This window comes from Podarcis erhardii, assembly GCF_964252035.2.
Source record: "Podarcis erhardii genome assembly, chromosome: 8".
NCBI lineage: Eukaryota > Metazoa > Chordata > Lepidosauria > Squamata > Lacertidae > Podarcis > Podarcis erhardii.
Window position 1 is genome coordinate 26,657,918 of NC_138499.1, and position 14,111 is coordinate 26,672,028.

General features: G+C 42.6%; 1 protein-coding gene across 5 annotated transcripts in view; it reads left to right on the forward strand.

The window, feature by feature from the left end:
- The first annotated feature begins 223 nt into the window (after window positions 1-223).
- TRIQK (triple QxxK/R motif containing) overlaps window positions 224-14,111 on the forward strand; it is a 48,431-nt gene continuing 34,543 nt past the window's right edge. Inside the window, exons 1-2 of one of the 5 annotated variants that reach the window (XM_081874898.1) lie at window positions 881-1,003; window positions 3,750-3,936. The gene's annotated coding sequence lies outside the window, so the exon portion shown is untranslated. Of the gene's footprint in view, window positions 544-650; window positions 843-875; window positions 1,004-3,749; window positions 3,937-12,026; window positions 12,336-14,111 lie in introns of those variants that run through there. The other 4 variants (XM_081874897.1, XM_081874899.1, XM_081874896.1 and 1 more) reach the window with 4 other exon arrangements.

The window sequence follows — 14,111 nt, forward strand, 5'->3', positions numbered from 1 at the left end:
CTTCCGAGGGTTAATGAAGGCTTAGCCCTGATTCTGGGCCAGGCTGTTTTCTACGCCCGCCAGCCTGCTATCCCCCCAAATTACTTTTTGCCGACTTCAATTTTCAAAAACAGATGTCTGGCAGATATAATAGAAATTCTTCAAAATGTAAAACAGAAGTGAAATCTTACTAGACATTTATAGGACATGACCTAAGCTGATCTATATGAACCTCCCCACATATATGGGGAAGGTTTCTCCATGTCTTTGGACAAGAAATCAAGTTCTGTTGGGAGGCGAGGGGGTCCTTAGAAGAAAACGGTTCTAGGTAGAGATGGAGTTGCATGTTTTATTTCTGTCCTCTTGATTTTATTTCTGTCCTCAACCTGCCCCGTTTCAGAGCAAACGTCAGGTCTGCCGCCTCCTCCATCGGGCTGGGTTGACACGGACGGGAGGGAGAGGCGGACCCGTCCCCGCCCGAACGAGGAGGGGGGCGTCCCTCGGACACGGAGAACCCGCCCGCCATTAGAGGAGGAGGAGGCGGAGCCGACACGTTCAGTGAAGGTATTGAGGCGCTGGCCGGTGTTTGGCGGGATCCGCGCAGGGTGGGGGGTGGGGAGGAGGGGACAGAACGGAGGGAGAATTGACAGCCGCGGCGCAGCCGGCCCCTCCCACACTCGAGCGCACGCGCCTGGCCAGCCCCCAGCTAACGGCCGACCTAGCAGGAATTCGCGCGCCCGCCAGGCTGGCGAAGGCCGGGGCTTGCTCAAGGGACGCTTTGCCCAGCTCGATTTCCTTGCCTCCTATTGGCCACCGCGGAAGGGCTCGGCTTCGCGATTGGCTAGGCCCTGCTGCCAATCTTGGTTTGTTTCGAAGTTCACGCGTCCTTTTGTCTTCGGAGGGGAGGGCGTTGAAATGCGCCGCGGTGGCCATATTGCTTTAGGGTGGTGAGGTAGCCCGGGGGTGTGGGGGAGGTTAGAGTGGAGAGGAAGAAATCTCAGCTGAGGAGGAAGAGCGACTAGCTGTAAGCCAGGGAAACAAAAAGGGGGAAGATGAGGGGATGTGTGTTGTTAACCTTGCCCTTCAGCATCATTTGTTAGGGTGCGCTTGTCGTCCCTGCCCCGCCCCCCCCCATTTAAAGTCATTACAGGTCCAGTTAGCTGCTTCTTGGACACCTAGTGCAGGTCTCTTTTGTGAGATCCCGTGGCCCATCATCGACCTGCTTAAATCATCCCTGCTTAGTTGCAGGCTTGCCTTTGACGCCAAGATTGTGAAGAGGGGAGGAAATGGGGATTGTATTTGGAGTGGAGGCTCTGGATCATAGCTGTCAACGTTTTCTCTTTTTAAAGGGAAATTCCTTTATTCCAAATAGGATTCCTCACAAGAAAAGGGAAAAGTTGACATCTATGCTCTGGATGACAGGGACGTGGGTGGCACTGTGGGTTAAACCACAGAGCCTAGGACTTGCCGATCAGAAGGTCGGCGGTTCGAATCCCCACGACGGGGTGAGCTCCCGTTGTTCGGTCCCTGCTCCTGCCAACCTAGCAGTTTGAAAGCATGTCAAAGTGCAAGTAGATAAATAGGTACTGCTCCGGCAGGAAGGTAAACGGCGTTTCCGTGCGCTGCTCTGGTTCGCCAGAAGCAACGTAGTCATGCTGGCCACATGACCCGGAAGCTGTCTGTGGACAAACGCTGGCTCCCTCAGCCTGTAGAGCGAGATGAGCGCGCAACCCCAGAGTCGGTCACGACTGGACCTAATGGTCAGGGGTCCCTTTACCTTTATGGATGATGATGGCTCACTCCCACCTGACCTAGAACCAGTGCTTTCCCCCCCTAAAAAAATGTTTAGGGGTACTCTCATTTTCCTACTCATATTGAAATACTGCCCCTCAATGAGTCCAAACTCAGATTCACAAAATGTTTATGCGGATCCCATGAGTCCCCCTAGAAAAAAAGCACTGCCTAGAACCAGTTGGATCTCCCAGCCACGCTCATGTCACTCTGACAATGCAATCGACCTTCTGTAGACCTGCCAAGTCTTTTGACATAGTTAGTGCTCATGTACCTCTCACAATTTGAGGGAATGCTAAAAAACCAATACAGCTGAGCTGGAATGGGCTAATCGCTTCTGATTTGCCGCAGGGTGCACAGAGGTTCCACATACCTGCAGAAGATGCACATTGTCCACCCCACCTGATGGATCCCTGGAACCTAAGGGTGCTTTGCATTTATGTCCTCCTAAAAACTGTGGTTGGTGGTGTATAAAAAAGAAAGGCCAAGTTCCTCTTGGTGAATGACACTGACTAACCTTGTTTGATTATGTGTGTGTGTGTGTTTGGCAGCTTTTTTTCACTGCACTGCAAGGAAATTATTAGATTTCCTGAGGCTAAAAGGCTTCTTTCAGCCACAAGATTGTCATAGACCAGACTGGTCAAATATCAGTGGTGAACCACAAGAAATAAACTATATTCTAGTGACTAGTGTGCAGTATCATATTCCATACAAGGTGCCACATTTATTTATTTTTTCTACCTATCAACACGATGCCTCACAAAGTGGCACATTCACACTTCTCACCCACAACACTCAGTCCTCTGCCATCTCCGTTGTGTAGGTACACAGCAAGCTGCTTTCCTACCAAGTCAGACCACTGATCCATGTAGCTCAGTATTGCCAACACTGATTGGCAATGACTGCAGGACTGTTGTTTTTAAGGCATACCTGGAGATGCCATGAGTTGAATATGGAACTCTTTGCATGCAAAACATGTGTTCTACCACTGAGCCTTGCCCTGTGGCCTTTCTTCCTCATCCACTGGTACTGGCCGGTGCTGCTGCTGTCAGTCTGCATGGTGTTGGCTTGGCTCCACACTCCTTTTGTTGGGTGGTAGCCCTTGATGTTGCTCCTGGGCCAAGCTGGTGGTTAGGTTGGTGGGCTGGGCAATGCATGGCTAAGGATGGAGCAATGCGCAAGTTCGCTGCTAGAAGCAAAGTTCTAATGTGTGATAAGTAGTGCCACACCCATTCATTTCCTAAGACATTTGTCCATGCACCTGGAAATGAATTTTTCATTGGATTAAAGTTAAAGTTTAATATTGTGCTGGTAGCTGGTCTGGCCATAAGAAAAACATGCAAACTTGGTTTGTTTTTTTTTTTAAAAAAGCCAGCCTGCTAGTAGTCCTAGAAGATGCTGCTCCCACTCTGTGCAAATTGTGAACGTTCAGCTGGAAGTCAATGAAAATAAGAATTTAAAACCAAAGTAGAATAAGAAGGCTTAACTTTATTACTCAGGATTAACACATGCAAAGATAAAAAAAGATTGTGTAGTGTGATCCTAAGTAGGTTTATGTTCCATTGATTTCAGTGAAACTTACTGAATCAAACAATCCTTAGTATACAGGCAGCTGTAGTGGGTTGTTGTTTTTTTAAAACAGAATGAAAACAAATATTAATATGCCTAAGCTGGTTTTGTTAACGTTACTTAAAACATAGGTCATAGGAAGCTGCCTTATACTGAGTCTCTCCACTGGTCCATCTAGTTGAGTGTTTTCTACACTGATTGGCTGTGGTTCTCCAAGATATCAGATGGGACATTCCCTGCCTTAACTGGAGATGCCGGGGATTGAACATGGGACTTTATGCATGCAAAGTAGATGCTCTACTGCTGAACTATAGCTTTACCCAGGGTTAAGGGCTGAGCATCATAGTGGCAATGAATTTCTAGGTTAAGGCAGCAATTTCTAAGAGAAGCCTTTCTCCACTTCTTTTCAGGTATGGGCATAAGCATACCACTCTGCATCCACCCCGATCTGTTTGTTTTAAGAAATACCTGGTTTGACCACACAAAGCATTTAGTTCGGCAGTATTATTATTGGCCAAGTTTATTTGCTCTTGTGCTCATTCTGTATGATCTGCCTACGTGGAACTCTCTGAGATTAACATTGCACAGAAAACTCAGGTCAGTATTTTCAAATATAAAAACAGTTAAAAATGAAGAGTAAGGCAATGGTGCAGATACAGTATACAGTCCATCTCTTGTTCAGTGGCAAAATATAATCTTTTTATTTTGAGATTTTTTACTTTGACATATTAATGAGAACATGCAGTACTAAAAGCACTTTGAGTGAATTTTTAGGGGTGGATATTTTTCAGAATCTGTGAATGAATGCCCATTCAAATTGAACATACTATAAGAGTATCAAGCTGTACTGTTTTGAAATGCTTTTGTAGCTGTGGAGGTAAAATATGTTGTGTTAGCTGGATTCCATGTAGTGCTGTAGAGAATGTCATTGGAACTGATAACCATAGATTATGATAAATTTGTGTCTATTCATTTCTGGGTTGTATGATGGAAATGCCCCAGGAGTCCGATCGTGGATTCAGTTACCAAACATTTAGTGTAGTGTTTTGGCTGTTCCTTGTTTCTCTTTACAAAGCCGATGATCTTGGCAAATTGTAAATAGAAACCTGAGCTGAAGCAATTTTTCAGCACATTAGCAGCAAATTTAGTGCTTATGAAGATGTGATAGTGAAAGCATTAGCTTTGACAAGGAAGGGGGATGGTATGAAGTTTAGAAGTTCTACATGAACCTTTGCTATTTCATTTTAGCTCCAAGCGGTAACATTTGCCACTTTGCTCCTGGATGTCCCAAGGAAAATATGCCAAGCTGTATGTGAGGTGGACCGGGAGGAGGCAATCATTAACTTTTACTGTTCTAGCTGCATCAGGATTTGAATACCTGCTTGTGCAATCTGTAGTACAGTAGACAGTTTCAACGGGGATCTTGGGTATGGTGATTGGTATAGGTGTTTGTTTGAGTCTAGATATTATAAACAATGAATGAGACAATAACATTCATTGAACCAACTAGCCCTTAAAATAATGTTAGTGAGCTCTTTGGTGTTCAGAAGTAAAAGAAGCCACATCTCTATTTCTCACCTTGCTGTCTAGAATTATCTAGAGGAATAGGAAGAAGAAACATTGATACAAATCAGGCCTTCCTTGAAGGAAAGTATTCTGTGAGGTCCCAGAAAAAAAGAGTGCAAACATCTAATAAATGCAAAGCATTTCTTCAGTATTATCTTGCCTCACTGGGGTCTTGCAGGATAAACAGAGAAGACAAAACAAATTACACCCTAGAACGACAACATAGAATTGTCGCTGATCTAAATGTTGTCATTCGGGACCAAACAATGCACTACATAGAAACACATGCAATGGCATGGGAGTTTTTTGGCCTAGAAGTTGCTTTGAGATGTGTGTCAACCTAAGAAGAGTCTTATTGAATCAGCCAAAGGCCTATCTAGCCTAGCTTCCTATTTCCTACAGTAGAAAACCAGATACCTATGGAAAACCCACAGGCAGGACATGAGCACATTAGTGATTATAAGCAGGGAAGTGAGGGCCTGTACTTAATTATTTCCGTACCCAGTAGTGCCTTACTAAACAGCTCCCCCCCTACCAAACTGGTATTCCCAGCAGGTGTTTGAAAACTTCAAGAATGGAGGGCTTTTGGGGTGGTGAAAGGGTTAATCACGCCCTGTTTTTCAGTCTCCAGTGCTTCCCTCGTGAAATGGCTTTTACAGCAAAATAAGAGCAATAGCTATTAGGCGATCATCACACACGTTTTCAGGCAGTATGTAGTTTGGCTGTCATACATAAAATTAAAATGCTGTGTTTCTACATCACTCTGGAGTGCAAACCAGTTTGTCTATAGTTAGGTTTGGCAGATCACAGTTTTAGTAACAAAACACTCTTGAGCTGTTGTGCCTGGAGTAAAGGATGTGTGTTGTTTTCTATAGGATTGTGATGTTTTGGAATAAGAGATAATCCTTCAGAATAAGGCACATCTGGCAGCCCAGTCTGTCGTCTGCAGCAAATCTATCAGCCTTGACTTGGAGAGCTGCCATGAGACTGTTGTGAACTGAAAAAGCATTCTGTGTACAGCTGTATTGGCACACCTGAGCTTCATCACACTCCCCCCTTCACATCAGAATGATTTTCCCCAAACACAGCAGTGCGCAGGCTTCCACTAATTGACTCACAAGTGGCAGGTGCCTTTTCTTGTGACTCCCCCAACACCCACACCTGGTGCAAAGGTGCCCTCTACTAAGTTCTCCACGATGCGTTCTGAAGTTGATGGAAGGAGTTCTTTCTGGCATCTGCAAGAGCCCAACGATATAAGTACCCCTGCTCTAATTCCCTCTGAATTCTAATCAGTTTATAGAACAGTCAGGAATGGGTTGATGTCAGTTTCAGACTCCTGTATTGATTAGGAAGGAAAAAGTATTATAAATTTCACAGGTTCCAAATAGCTAAGTGGATTACTGTTTGGGATTTCCCCCTCTACGTCTTTTTTTAATACACATGTATCTTGGTTTATGATTAAGTTGTCCTGGTCAAAGAGTGCATTTTTTTGTTTTTAAGCAGAGATTGTATGGCCATCTGTCATGTATGATCTAGTTGAGATTCCTGCATTGCTGGTAGTTTGACTAGATGACCGTTGTGGTCCCTTCCAACTCTACAATTCTAAGATTCTTTGTTGCACTTTACTGTACCAGAAAAGGCATGAGAGCATGGGAACACTAGGAACAGGTTTACTTACATGCAATAAAATCACACAGCATTCCTTGAAGGGTATTAGCTTATTAGATCAAGTGTTGGCGGCATAAGATCAGTGCGTCCAACAATGTCCCCACCTGAGCATCCATGATGGGGCTCCACATCTGTAGAATACTACTCATCCGTCATGGATGCTTTAGCTGTGATTCCTGCATTGCTGGGGGTTGGGCAAGCCGACCCTCGGGGCCCTATCCAACTCTACGATTCTTTGATTCTACACACGGTCCCATTAATTCATGCCTTCAAATGGGCTTGGGGACTTAGGCAGATAATGGTGCTATGCCTTTTTAAAGTGTTTTATAGTTTAAACTATTTTCATGTTATGCTGGTCTGCTATTGGTGTTGATAATTTTATTGTGGGATTTCAGTGTTGTACAGTGTTTTGATTCTGATATAGGAAGCTGCCTTGAGAAGGAAACAAGCTCATCTTGTAGGGTGGGTACACAAGTGTGAAAACTGTTCTGGTGCAAAAGCCTCAAGAGGTCAGATGAGGCCTTCTTCTGATTTAAATGGCAATCCATTATAGTGCTCTGCTGTGCTCATGGCAACGCCTACTAAACCACTCATCTGCAGTTTAGTGAACAGGATGTCTTATGAAAACTTGGGGAAAGTTTTATTGAAGTTAACTTCTCAATCCATAAGGAAATACCTTATCTGTCAAACACAAGTGGAAATGGATAACCACTTACCATGTGATTGGTGCTTAAAACATGCCACATGCTGTTTTTAGAAAGCTGCATGGGGGAAGGACTAACATGGGGGGCAGTCAGGAAGTCGGGCTTGTATATCTCATGAAGCTGTCGCCATAACTCAAGCATCGTCTTGCCTATAGTCTAAAGTGGCAAAGTCTCCTGTCCTCGATGTCTTCCACCTCCTTCTGCATATGTAGACCATGCGCAGGGCAGGTGCAAACAGTGGCGTAGCGTGGGTTGTCAGCACCCGGGGCAAGGCAAGTAATTTGCGCCCCCTAACCCGTGGATTTGCGCCCCCTAACCCTATCCCTAACCCTAACCCCCAGATGTTGCGCCTGGTGCGGCCGGCCCCCCCCTGCACCCCCCACCCTACGCCACTGGGTGCAAATCACCATGAGTGACAAGGAAAGGGCTGTAGCTCATTGGCAGAGCATCTGCTTTGCATACAGAAGGTTCTGGGTTCAATGCTCATTTCCAGGTAGGGCTGGGAATGCCTCTTGTCTGAAATCCTAGACTACTGAGCCAATGCTCATTAATTCAGTAGGAAACAGCTTCCTATTTCTTTCCATGTAGTTAGAACTGTCATGGGAGGCTTTTAAAAATAACAACTACCTGGTAGTATGATGCCTTTGACTACCAATGGTAGTCAAAGAATGAACTGGATTGTTTTGGGCAGCTTAATAATAATAATAATAATAATAATAATAATAATAATAATAATGCAAAGTTTTGTTAACATTCCACAGCAGTGGTTAACAAACCATAAATTTCAACACAACCCACCCACCTTCTTCTTTTGACTCATCCCCTGATGTTAAGCAAAACAGTAAGCGAAAAAGAAATGAAACCAAGAGAAGGAACACTGAATATTGTGTGTGTGATGATATAATTTTAAAGCTGTGTTTGCTTAATTCATATGTAATTTTCCAATGTAGAATAAATGGCATGTGAAGAAAAAGACAAAGGGATTGTGTGTGTGTGTGTGTGTATGTAAAGAAAAGTTACGCTATTCCCAGTGTGTAGTATACAATGAATCACAACTCAAAAGAGCTACAAAAATTTATCTTCTCTCCATTAAATAACTTGAATGATTACACACTTTCTTTTTGATGTTTTAAACATGGTGTGATGTGTGCACCTTGGCAGCCTTGATGACCTATAGACTGGAACCCTGCAAAAATCATTATGATAACGGAACTGCTTTAGAAGCCTCAGATGATTTTGAAAACATGTGATCGATGACCTTTATTGCTACGGCTTTTATTTCAGTTATTTCCCCTCCTGCATCAAAGGAAATAAAATTCAAAAGGGGTTTGTGAGTGTTAAGGATAAAAGAGGGAATTAAACCGTTTCCATATCATGTTTGCTGCTGATCTCCTTAATCACTAGGGCAGAAGAAATAATTACCTCTAGTAGCTTTTATTTTTTTATATATATGTACATGGAAGTGTGCTGTATTTTTATATTGCCTAACAGTGGCAGATTCCTGAACTCTGCCAGTTTAACTTTTAATAATACTCAACATGGCACAGTTTCTGTATTTGTGCTCAGGCTGTTTACATAATATGATCATCCTGCTGGATCTTCTGTCGCCTGGTATTTTTTTCACCAAAGCTGGCTGCATGTACTCCATCCCGTAAAACCCTGAGGGGAGCAGAACATGCAGAAGAGCTGATATCCCTCCTACCCCCACAATAGAAATTTAAGTTGCAGTAAGAGAACATGCAGTCCTTGGGTTGTCCCAAGGTTAAGAGTTCCCACAGCATAGCGATCTTCAAAACTATTTTGCTTAATATGCAGCCTTGCCCGGCAGAAGGAGGAAAGTGGCATTGCGAACAAGTGGTGAATAATCACTGCCTTTGTGACTGCTTGTAAGTTTCCCATTTTGTTGGCCAAGGTGGGAAGCAGGATGCCCGACAAGGTGGACCTTTCCTTTGATCTAGCAAGACCCTTCCTACATTGTTATGAAAGCCAAAGGAACTGCAGGGTGTCCCCAGAGCCCGTCACTCTGATCCTAAACTATTGCAGTGACATGTCTGGCAGCAATGCTGCGAGGCATGTTCACAGTTTTATACTGATGAAGCCTAAAGGTACATTCGCGTACATCTCCTGTAAGTCAATGCAAAACAGCAAAAAGAAAAAAGAAAAAAAGAAAAATATATTTATATTAGCAAATATGCTTGTCAACCATCCTAGTAACCCTTGCAGTTCTTTGCTCCAACACAGGAATTTGGGAGTGGATTGTTTAATGCCGCACAGTTGGGTAGACTGCTGTTTGCACATTTTTCTTCCTTTTTGTACAGACAACAATTGGAAAACTAACTTTTTTTTGTGAGGAGGGGGATTAAAATGGAATTGTCATAGAAGGAGCTTTTAATATTACTGAAGCCCCTCACAGCTGTCATTGCAATCCAGAATGCAAGTGTGGTAGATGAAGTAATCCACAGTGAGCACATATGCATGCATAGCAAGTCTTTGGATCAAGCCCTTCCTATTTCAATGTAGCAGATGTTGAAAACTCTAATATTGCTTTGCAAAGAGGAAACGACAGCTAAATAACATTTATGAATGCATCAACCATGCTTTTCCTGTTAATGGAAAAAGCATAATGTTTGTGTTGTTGGCGTGCAAGCTGTGTGTGTATATGTGATTGATATATAATTACACACAAAACACACACACACACATTCTCCCTATTTATAACATTGTGGATGTTACCAAGAAAAAAAAAAGTTGCTAAAATGTTGTTTCTTCATTCTAGGCACATTGTTTCCTATTTTTTATCGATGCACTAGAACCTTATTAATTAAACTGTCTGGAAAAGGTTAGCTTTATTTACACTCAGGATTATTTGGGAATGCACAGCATCCTGCATATGCTGTGCCTACTTCTCATAGCTAGTTGTTTGTATATGACTGTTTCTCCTCCTCCACAGAAAAGCAATGCTCAGGATGGTAGTCTACTGTGAGGCTTATCGCTGATTTCCACATCATTGAATAATGGGGATTATCTCTGATTCCCACAGCCTAAATGGCATTCACACAGCATTCACATAATGCTCCACGGCTACTGTCTATCTTTTATATGGAGTCGAGGAAGATGTCTTACACTAGGTCAGACTCTTTGTCCATCGTGACCTATATATAGCTTACCTGGATTGGCAGTGGCTCTCCAGGCTCTTGGGCAAACAAAGTCTTTCTCATCATCAGCCATTTGTTCCTTAAAAAAAATAAAACCGGAGACATTAAGAATTGAACTTGGGACCTTCTGTGCCCATGCTCTATATCTAAGACATGGAAGTTCCCCAGCAATATGTTCAAATTGCAACATGATATGCCTCACATTTGACATCGTTGAGCTCCCACAGGCAGTCTTTTACCTATCTTACTGGTGTATTTAAATATACAGTCGGATACTCCACATGGACCACCAAACCCAACACTTTCCCTTGACAATGAAGTAAGAGCATAATGGTTGTGTCGTGTGGTGTTAGGCTAAGACCCATCTAGTCCAGCACTTGTTTGTTTTGAAAAGTGTCTTTCCAGATGTTTCTGGGGGTTTCACAACCAGGACATGATAATGTTTTCCAACCCCTGCTGCCACTGCTATTGTTATTCATTATATTTGTATACTGCTCTTTATCTGAAAATCATAGGGTAGTTCACAGCATAAAAATTCAAAATGAGAACACAAAATACATGATAAACCAAAACCCAACCAAATAACCCCCATCCCACAAACACATTTAGAAGGCCATAGAATGTTAATCTGCCAAAGATCTGGGTATAGAGAATCATGTTTGCCTGGCGCCTAAGGATATGTAATGAAGGCGTCAGGTGAGCCCACCTGGAGAGAGCATTCCACAAACTGGGAGCCACCACAGAAAAGGCACATTCTTGTGTTGACACCCTCTGGACCTCTTGTGGAGGTGGCACACAAAGAAAGGCCTCCAATGATTACTGCTGTTCGTTTCTAGCATCTGATAATCAACAGGTCACTGCTTCTAAAAATGGATGGTACACTTAGTTAAAACGACCAGTTATCATGGTTAGATTCCCATAAATAGGTCTAATTCTTTTTAAAGTATGCTAAGCTGTTGGCCACCATAATAGCTTGGAATAAGAATGATCTGTGTATGAATTTCATAAATTATTTTTTTCTATGCTTTTCTAGAGGTTAATTACACATAAAGGATAGCCCAACCTTCTTTTGAAATGATCGGAAGAAAGAAACTCCATAGCTCACCAGGCAATTACTGACCTGCCATTGTGGTTAACTAAAATTGATCTTTCTGCAGAAGAGGGAACAATGGCTTGTTCTATTGCATGGGATAAGCTATTGTTCTCCCCTTATTTCTGCATTAGCTGCTGGGCCATAGCCTAAAAACTTAGCTCATTTGGTTAGCGCGAATTCTTAATTCATTTTCTATATAATGAAGGACTGCCTTCAAGATTTCATTATCTTTATGATCAAAAAAAATTTGGTATTAATATTTAAGTATCTTCCACTATTGAGGAACCCAAATCTATTATAAAAGATCTAGTCTAATTTTCATGAAATTTTGTGTGCCAGTAGATATTGCTATGTACACTGGAAGTCCCGTTGGACCTTATTATTCTTATTAATCATTTATATGGGACCATAAATGTGTAAAGCACAGTGCCATGTAGTTTATAGCTTTTATATTCATTTTTATTATATTATTCATTCACTGTATATATCTATATATATGAATGGGAATGTGTGATCCCTGAGATAGTGAGGAACAACGTGATAAATTTCCTCAAAATGTAAAAATAATGGGTACTTCATGAGTGGCAAGCTCAAATATATTCTCCTAGAGGCTGTGCATAAATTATATAACTTTTTCTAAAGTGAACCAAACTCTATTCTTCCATTTGCAATGCTGGGGAAAAAACCAATCTGCTGTGCAAAATTAAGGGGTCTCATCATTTCTGGACGGACTTGCATCACTCACACATGATTGGACATTAAGATTTCACCAAGACTGTCCCAGGCTATTGAAATGAGAATCCCAATAAGGTCAGAAATATATACTTGAAAAAGCACATAGGTCATGATTCAATGTATCCATGTCTGAGCTGGTTATAGAATTCATCATCTGACATATAGGTCCTTTAAAATAACCAAAGGGATTCAACAGTGAATTATGCCCTGCCACATGTTGAGGAAAGCACTTAGTTTTAAAGGAGTGTGTGATGTTTCAGAGCATGATTCATGGGGAGCAAGTAAGAGAGAGTGCAGTTTTCCTTTTGTACCTGCTGCAGATTCTGTTGCTCCCACCATAGGCAAAATGGCGGGCAGGGGTGGGAGATAAATTACTTCGAAGGTTATGCCTGGGCTGCGGGTCAGCTGTTACCACTGCTGCTATAGTGTTTAAATGATTATGGTCCAGGTACAGTACCAGTACCTTGGTTCTCAAATGCCTTGATACTCAAATGCCTTGGTTCCCAAACGCCGAAAACCCGGAAGTAAGTGCTCTGGTTTTCAAATGTTTTTCGGAAGCCAAATGTTCGATGCGGTTGTTGGCTGTTGTTTCTGGGGCGCCTGCACCAATCAAAAGCTGCACCTTGGTTTCTGACCATTTTGGAAGTCAAACAGACTTATGAAACAGATTAAGTTTGGCGCTTTTGTTTTTTGCTATTTATTTTGTGTTTTTGTTTTTGAGGCTTTTTCGGTTAATTTGTTTTTGTGACTGTGTGGAATTCAGTTCAGCTACTGATTGATTGATTGATTGATTGTGTGACTGTGGAAATGGATAAAAGCCCCCCCCCCCCATCCAAACAATGACTATAATCAGTGCAGTTAAAAAAAAGAATTAATTTTAATTTTTATCATCTACAATACTTATTTATTTTATAGTACAGTACATTGATTGTTGCTTTCGTTTTATGGCTCAGTGGTCTTGTTAGAGAGTAAAATTCATGTTAAATTGCTGTTTTAGGGGTTGTTTTTAAAAGTCTGGAACGGATTAATCCGTTTTACATTACTTTCTATGGGAAAGCATGCCTTGATGTTGGAATGGACTTCCAGAACAGATTAAGTTTGAGAACCAAGGTACCACTGTACTGGATTATAAGGGGAACAGGCTTTCACAGCCATGTGACTCATCTCCAGTTAGGTCACCCCAGGAGAAGAAGAGTTTGGATTTGATATCCCGCTTTATCACTACCCTAAGGAGTCTCAAAGCGGCTAACAATCTCCTTTCCCTTTCTCCCCCACAACAAACACTCTGTGAGGTGAGTGAGGCTGAGAGACTTCAAAGAAGTGTGACTAGCCCAAGGTCACCCAGCAGCTGCATGTGGAGGAGCGGGGAATCGAACCCCGTTCACCAGATTATGAGACTACCACTCTTAACCACTACACCACACCCAGGAGAAGCTTTTATGTGGGGAAAGCATTGGCAGGCGAGATTTAGTTATTTGTCATATTTGTAGCCTGCCTTTCTTCCAGTGAGCTCATACAGTGGTACCTCGGGTTACAGACGCTTCAGGTTACAGACTTCGCTAACCCAGAAATAGTACCTCGGGTTAAGAACGTTGCTTCAGGATGAGAACAGAAATCGTGCTCCTGCGTCGTGGCAGCAGCGGGAGGCCCCCATTAGCTAAAGTGGTGCTTAGGTTAAGAACAGTTTCAGGTTAAAAACGGACCTCCAGAATGAATTAAGTTCTTAACCTGAGGTACCACTGTACATGGTTCCTTCTCTCCATTTAATCCTTGAAAAATAGTGACCTGCTCAAGGTCACCCAACAAGCTTCTTGATTGAGTAGGGATTTTATGCTGGGTCTCCCCAATTAT